The sequence below is a fragment of the Mus caroli genome, chromosome 2, assembly GCF_900094665.2.
Source record: "Mus caroli chromosome 2, CAROLI_EIJ_v1.1, whole genome shotgun sequence".
NCBI lineage: Eukaryota > Metazoa > Chordata > Mammalia > Rodentia > Muridae > Mus > Mus caroli.
In genome coordinates, this window is record NC_034571.1 from 64914069 (window position 1) to 64921416 (window position 7348).

The window sequence follows — 7348 nt, forward strand, 5'->3', positions numbered from 1 at the left end:
GAGAGAGAGAGAGAGAGAGAGAGAGAGAGAGAGAGAGAGAGAGAGAGAGAGAGAACTCAGACCTTCAGATTTGGAGGCACATGTCTTAACCCACTGAGCTTCCTTGTCAGCTCCAACTGGCTAATGTTAAAGATGTTAAAGAGTAACCATTTTCTTTTGATTTGTTACCTCTCCCATGACAACAAGGTTTCTTTGGTCTCTAGATTTCTAAGAGAGCACTAGACATCCGTGACTCAGCAACTCCCTTCGTTGGTAGTAGGTTGAGGATTTTAAGTGGGCGTTCCTGGGGGAGGTGGTCGGTTCCCTCTCCCCTTCAGAACACAGCAGTGCTTCAGATTGCTGCCCGCTTTGAAGTGGAATCTTACATTTCAGAGGGCTTGTTTCCCTATCAGTGACTTTAAATAAGGAAGTATTTCATTAGCCCCTCTTCCGAAGTCCTCAGAGCTCTTGCAATTCGAACTGAAGTGTCTGTCCCTGCCTGGAGCGCCCTTCTGACATCAAATACTCCCGAGACCTCCAGCGTCTTCACATCTGAAATGTGGAAAGGAAAATCTTGCTCGGATTGCAGAGTGTCCTAGAACTGAGGGCATGGGAGACTCTTGGTGTGCACATGCACAAAGGCAAACTGTTTTTAATGTTGTGGAAATGTGTAATAGTCTGTCAAAAGTTGCACAAACAAGCCTGCTTGTTTGAATTCTGTTGGTCCCCAGTGATAACCTCCAGGTTCGCTGAGGCGATGCTGGGGGCACACAAAGCACAAGCAAGCTGCTGTAACAGCCTGCACAGTGAGTCTGGGGACTTGACGCTGAGTGGGTGGGGCAGACACAGGATGACCCGGTAGACTTCCTTTGATTATATCCACTTTCTGAAGTGCAGTGGAGAGGATTGAGCCCTGACTTTAAAAAAGAACAGCTGCTCTGTGTCAGGAGCCTCCTGGGCTGTGTTTCTGGAAAGTTTTGTTTCAAGTAAATATTCAAAGCAATTCCCAACCAGTGGGTATTAGAAACTGGTGTGCATTTCTGTTGAAGTGTTTCAAAAGCACCTTAAGATAAACAGTGCACCTCTGAATTACCGAGGTAATTTGCATGGGGCATGATTTATGCTTCGCTAGAAAAAATGTATTGACTATCCTGCTGTTAGTATAGGCATTGTACTATCGATACTTTGCGTCTCTTTCTCTGACTAAGTGCTGAAACACTGCCAGTTTTCTGGACAACCACAAACACCCCTACCCCAGAAGCTATCTCCAATGGACAACAAATGACATAGGAGTTTTCTCCAAGGGAGTCTCAATGAGGATACAAACCACTCTTAAGAGTATGCTGCCTGTCCAGCAGTTGATGGCCAACATGAAGCAAACTCAATGGTATTATTGGAGGTTCTTTTTCTCATAATATAAAGTAAGGGCCTTTTTTCCCCAACCTTACACAGCCTTTGCACATATATATGGCTTCCAGTCTTAGGTTCTTATGGGACTCTTATGTGTGCAAACATGTTCATCTCTGCACCTGTATGCATTTCTTGGAGTTTTTCTTTGGCTCTATTGCATGTTTGGTTGTTTTCTCGTATTCTAGTTCTCTTATTGTAGCTATTTTATTTTGTTATTATTTCTTAGATGCCTATTTATTTTTTCTAAGGAGAGGCAGAAAGGGTGTGGATCTGGATGGGTGGGGAGGTGCCAAGGAACTGGGAAGACTAGGGGGCAGGAAAACCATAAAGAGAATATATTGTATAAAAACCAGTATATTTTCAATAAAAGAAAAATAATAAAATATTTCTACTTCTTACTTAAGAAAAGCTTTAATGAGCAGATGTGCCCAGGTAACATGTCGCCCCTGAAGCAATTATGGTCTATTTCGTGGTGTGTGTGTGTGTGTGTTATTTTTTTCTCCAGGTATGTGAAGTTTTCATAATTATGTTTTAAAAAACCAGAGCTGGGGAACATGGCTCAGTTGGTGGCATTCGGGAAGCTCTGGATTTAACCTTTGGCCCCATATACATTGTGAGTGGTGGCTCACACTGTAATCTCAGCACTCACAGAGTGGTAGTTATTCCATGGTAGCGTTCTGTAAGGGGCTATGAAGCCCTCTGGACCTGGAGTCTTTAACAGCAGTAGCTCCAACGTGTTGAACATTTTCTTGGGAAAATGTCTTAGTCACCAAAACTCTTTACAGCACCAGGAGCAACAAGTTCTGATTTTAAGAAATTTGTATTCCTGCTAGTCTACAAATCCTGGACGAAGTGAAAGTTATGGACAGGATTGGATTGCTCAGCACGTTTGTTGGGCACCTTGCTATAGAGCAGCTATTCACATAACTATAACCAAAGTCTAGAGGTTGTTTGCGGTTGCGTGGTTTGTAAAATGGAGAAACAAAGAGCAAAGCGATCAGGCTCGGCCATGGGAAGGCATGTGATCTGCAGCCCAGTGCTTTCTTTGGATGGGGCTTCCAGTTACAAACCCAAAAGTGGGTTTGTGGTTTTAGTTTATTTACTTATCTGCTCACTGTTTCTTTTTTGATCTTGTGTCTCTCAGATTGGTCTCAAACTCACTGAGTTGTTGAGAATGTCCCAAACAGTGGGGTCCCCTGCTCCATTTCCTAAGTGCTGGGATTATGGGTGTGGGCCACCACTCCCAATGTATGTGAAAGCACCCACAGGACCTCTTCCATAGCTTCCCAGCGGGTTGGGGTAGATGAACCCATTTGAGAAGGATCCATCTGTTCCTTTCCTAGGGGCTAAAGCCCAGGGTATCTAGGAAGACTCAGCACATACTCTGTTGGGCATAGTAGCAGGAGTTGTGATACTTAAAGGATCTTTTCTCAAGTATCTTTTATACCCTTAAGTTTCTGATAAACCACACTGAAGAAAAGATGACACTTCTTGGTTACTCTGTATAAAAATATATATCAAATTGAAGTAAAAAATGTATCTAATAAATATAAAGAAAATAGTATGCAAAAGTTATGTTCAATGGTTAATAATGTTACATTGTTTTCCTTTCATTTTGAGGTTTTTGTTTTGCATTGTTTCTTTGAGACAGCATCTCATGTTAGCCAAGAAAGCTTTGAAGTCCCGTTTATATCCCAAGCCCTGGAAGTACAGGCATGCGCCACCACACCTTGCTTACATTGTTGATTTTATTGTTTGCTGCGTTTGCCAATGTGCTGACCAGTTTTATGCCAACTTGAAATAAGCTGGGGTCATTTAGGAACATAGAGCTTCAATTGAGAAAGTGTCCCTACCAGAGTGGCCTTTAGGCAAGTCTGTAGGGTATTTTCTTGATTGAAGATTGCCGTGGGAGGACCTAAGCCCACTGTGGGTGGTGTCAGTCCCAAACAAGTTATCCCTGATGCTGCAAGAAAGCAGACTGAGCAAGCCCTGGAGCAGTGAACTAGTAAGCATCATTTCTCTGTGGCCTCTGCTTCAGTTCCTGCCTCCAGGTACCTATGCTGAGTTCCTGCCCTGCCTGCCTTTGATGATGGACAGTGGTGTGGAAATGTAAGTAAAATAAACCCTTTCTTCCCCAAGTTGCTTTTAGTCCTGGTATTTTAACACAGCAACAGACACCCTAACTAAAATAGTCAGCTCCCTTTTAAAAAATATTTGTTGGTTTTTTTATTCAAAAATAATATTTAACTGTTAATTGTTTATTGTTAAAGAGGATCTATAAAGTTGTATAGACTTAGAAGTTACTTATATCAAAGCACAAAGGGTATATATGTTAAACTTGGCATAAGTGCGGAATGTATCTGTCATTCTTCATGGCTTGGGGGTTTCTCCTTTCGTTTGAGACAGAGTATCACTAGCTAGCACTGGCTGACCTAGAACTCTCTATGTAGACAACCCAGGCTGGCCTCAAACTCACAGAAATCTGCCTGCCTCTCAAGTGCTAGGAGGCACATGCCAATACAGGCTTCTGTAGGGTTTGTTTTGTTTTGTTTTGAACAGTTTCTGGTGTTTGCCCAAGATGGTAGATATATCACCCACTCATCAGTGTTAAGACAACAATGTAAGATCCTCCTTTTAACTGACACTCAGAGTGCTCAGGGTTCTAATATAAGGATGTTCTTAGATATGTACCCTTATGTAGAAAATACATAGTTTTCTGAAGTATATACCTCTCAAAAGGAATTGGTGGGCCACAAAACATACATGGCTTCTGCTATTCAGAATATTAACAATTCAGAATATTGCCCTCTTAATATTGGGCAATATCACATGCATTCAGATCTCTACTGTTGCAAAAATTTAGCCACTGTTCCTAAGAATGAATAAAAGGAACTCAATTTCTGAGTGCTAAAACTTGTTACCTTATATAACTCAAGGTGGATGGATGGATAGATAGACAGACAGACAGACAGATAGATGATAGACATGGTTGATAGATAGATGGTTAATACATACATACATACAAACCCGCAGAGATCTTAAAGAAAAAGCATTCATGATCAGCATGGCTTTTTCCTGCATGGACAGTTGTCTGGGCCACTATGACTAGCAGGGTGATGATGGCTCACTGGCTGTGACAGTACCACAAAAGAAGGAAGAGTACTTAGCTCTGTCAGCCAGGAGTCTGTGCACAACTTGATGCAAACTAGAGGATTAGCCAAGGTTGCCTATTCAAAACAAACAAACAAACAAACAAACAACACCACCATGCTGGGCTCTAAGGAAAATCCCTATGTGAAACATTCACAGGTAAAATTCAGTGGTGCATATACAGATGCATTATGATCAAGTAGGTTTTTTTCCAGAACTTCAAGGATGATTCAATATTTTTATAAGTCTAGTCGCGTACAATAACAATATAGTCTGAGTTAAAGTTTCCACTACTGTGAGAAGCAACACAACAAAAAGCACCTTGGGGAGGAAAGAGTTTGCTTCAGCTTTCAGCTCTCAGATCACACTGCATCACTGAGGGAAGCTGGGACAGGAAGCTCAGGCAGGAGCCTGGAGGCACGTGCTGATGCAAAGAACATGGAGGTGGACCCCGAGGTGTGGCTTATAGGCTTTCTCCCCATGGCTTGCACAGGTCGCTCCCTTAGAGACCCCAGGACCTTACAGACACAGAGAAGGAACCACTCATTATGGGCTGGGCCCTCCTATATTACTCACTAATTAGGACTTGTGTACAAGAAAAATTCTCAATTGAAAGACCCTCTTTCTAAATGACTCCAGCTTGCATCAAGTGATATAAAACTATCCAGGGCAGTCACCCTATTGGAAAACTCAAGGAGATTAAACTTTAAGGTCTACAGATGAACTTTCACGTTCTGGATCAAGTAAAAAGATGCAGAAAGAACTTTTGACAAAATGTAATACTCTTAAGTATTACTAAACAAGGAATAAGAAATGACATGTTCTATTTTATAATTTTTTTTACTTTTACAAAAATATATTTAATAGTAAAACTTCAGAGGTATTCTCACCATAGTCAGGAATGGATAATCTCACCTTTATCCAACATTATATTATTCACTTCTAGATAAAGTGATAAGGTGGGAAAAAGAAGATCCTAACTGGAGATGAATAAATATTTATAGCAGCAGTATAGACAACATAGGAAATCAGAGAAAACTGACACAATATTGAAACTAAGAGTCTGGCAAGGTAATGTTCAAAATCAATATACAAAATATATAGATGTCCTATATGCCAGCAATGACCAATTTAAATATATACTATAAAAATATTTTAATACTAGTAGAAAATGTAAGTGTAGTAGATAGCCCTAACAATGGCTCCTGCTAACCCTCACCTCACCCCCATTTTTGGCATCTATCCACTCCTGTTCGCTATAGGACTTGGATCTAGGTAACCAATGGAAGGCCACAGCAACAGCCACATGTGATAGCCATGGCTGGGTATTTAAGGCCTTACGGCTTCAATGTCCTCCTTGAATCCTGGGGATAGAAGCGAATCATTGTGTTACATGAACTCCACAGCCCTAAGGAGAGGCTCATGTGGTACCATGAGGCAAGCTTTATTACTATGAGGTAAGAATGCTCACCAACATTGAGGATCATCTTTTTCTTTTTACTTAGTCACTTTACAACCCACTCACTGTCCCCATCCCAATCACCCCCACCCATCCCTCCTCCCCTTCTCCTCTGGGCAGGTGGGCCCCCCTCCCGTATCCCCCCACCCTGGCACATCAAGACTCTGCAAGGCTAGGAACATCCTCTCTCACTGAAACCAGACAAAGCAGCCCAGCTAGATCATACACCACATACAGAATGCACCTTTTGGGATAGCCCCTGCTCTAGTTGTTCCAGACCTACATGGAGATCAAGCTGCACATGGCTACATATGTGTGGGGAGGCCTAGGTCCAACCCTTGTATGTTCTTTGGTTGGTGGTTCAGTCTCTAGGAGCCCCAAGGGTCCAGGTGAGTTGACTGTTGGTCTTCCTGCAAAGTTCCTATCCCCTTCAGGGCCGAAATTTTTCCCCCTACTTTTCCACAAGAGTCCCCAAGCTCCATCTACTGTTTGACTGTGGGTCTCTGCATCTGTATGGTCAGCTGCTGGGTGGAGCCTCTCAGAGGACAGCCATGCTAGACTCCTGTCTGCAAGCATAATAGAGTATTATTAATAGGGTTAAGGATTGGTGCTTGCCCATGGGATGGGTCTCAAGTTGCGCCGGTTATTGATTGGCCATTCCCTCAGTCTCTGCTCCATCCCCCATCCCTATATTTTTTGTAGGATAAATTTTGGGTCAGAAGTTTTGTGGGTGGGTTTGTGTCCTTATCACTCCATTGGGGTTCCTGCCTGGCTACAGGAGGTGGCCTCTTCAGATTCCATATCCCCAGTGCTTTGAGTCACAACTAAGGTCAACCCCATTGATTCTTGGGTGCCCCCCTTATCCCAGATCTCTGTCATGTCCTGCAGATGTCTCCTAACTCTCCCTTCTAAGTGATATTCAAGCAGAGGACCATGGTAATCTAGTATAAAATTATTAACCCAGGATAGACAAAGGTTCTTTGATGCACCATTGCTTTGTGAAGACATAGATCCAGTAAGTGTGATTGTTGCACAAGCACAAAGAACTAGGTTCAAATCCCCAAACCACATACAAAGATGAGTGTGGTCATGTGGGAAGCCACATGTGCCGTTGCAAAGTGGCACAGGCTTCTGCTGGCCACCATGCATGCATAGGCAGGAAAGCTTTTTGCCAAGATGAGGTTTTGAGAATTGACCAAAATTGACCAATCAGAAGAGAGAAAAATTGACCAATCAGAAGAGAGAGAAATTGACCAATCAGAAGAGAGAGAAAGTAACCAATCAGATAAGAGAGAAAGTAACCAATCAGATAAGAGAGAAAGTAACCAATCAGATGTAGGAATGCAAATG

At 42.4% G+C, this 7348-nt stretch overlaps 1 protein-coding gene across 2 annotated transcripts in view; it reads left to right on the forward strand.

Annotated features, from left to right (window-relative positions):
* Myo3b (myosin IIIB) overlaps positions 1–7348 on the forward strand; it is a 336970-nt gene that overhangs the window by 288263 nt on the left and 41359 nt on the right. The gene's annotated exons all lie outside the window — the stretch shown is intronic.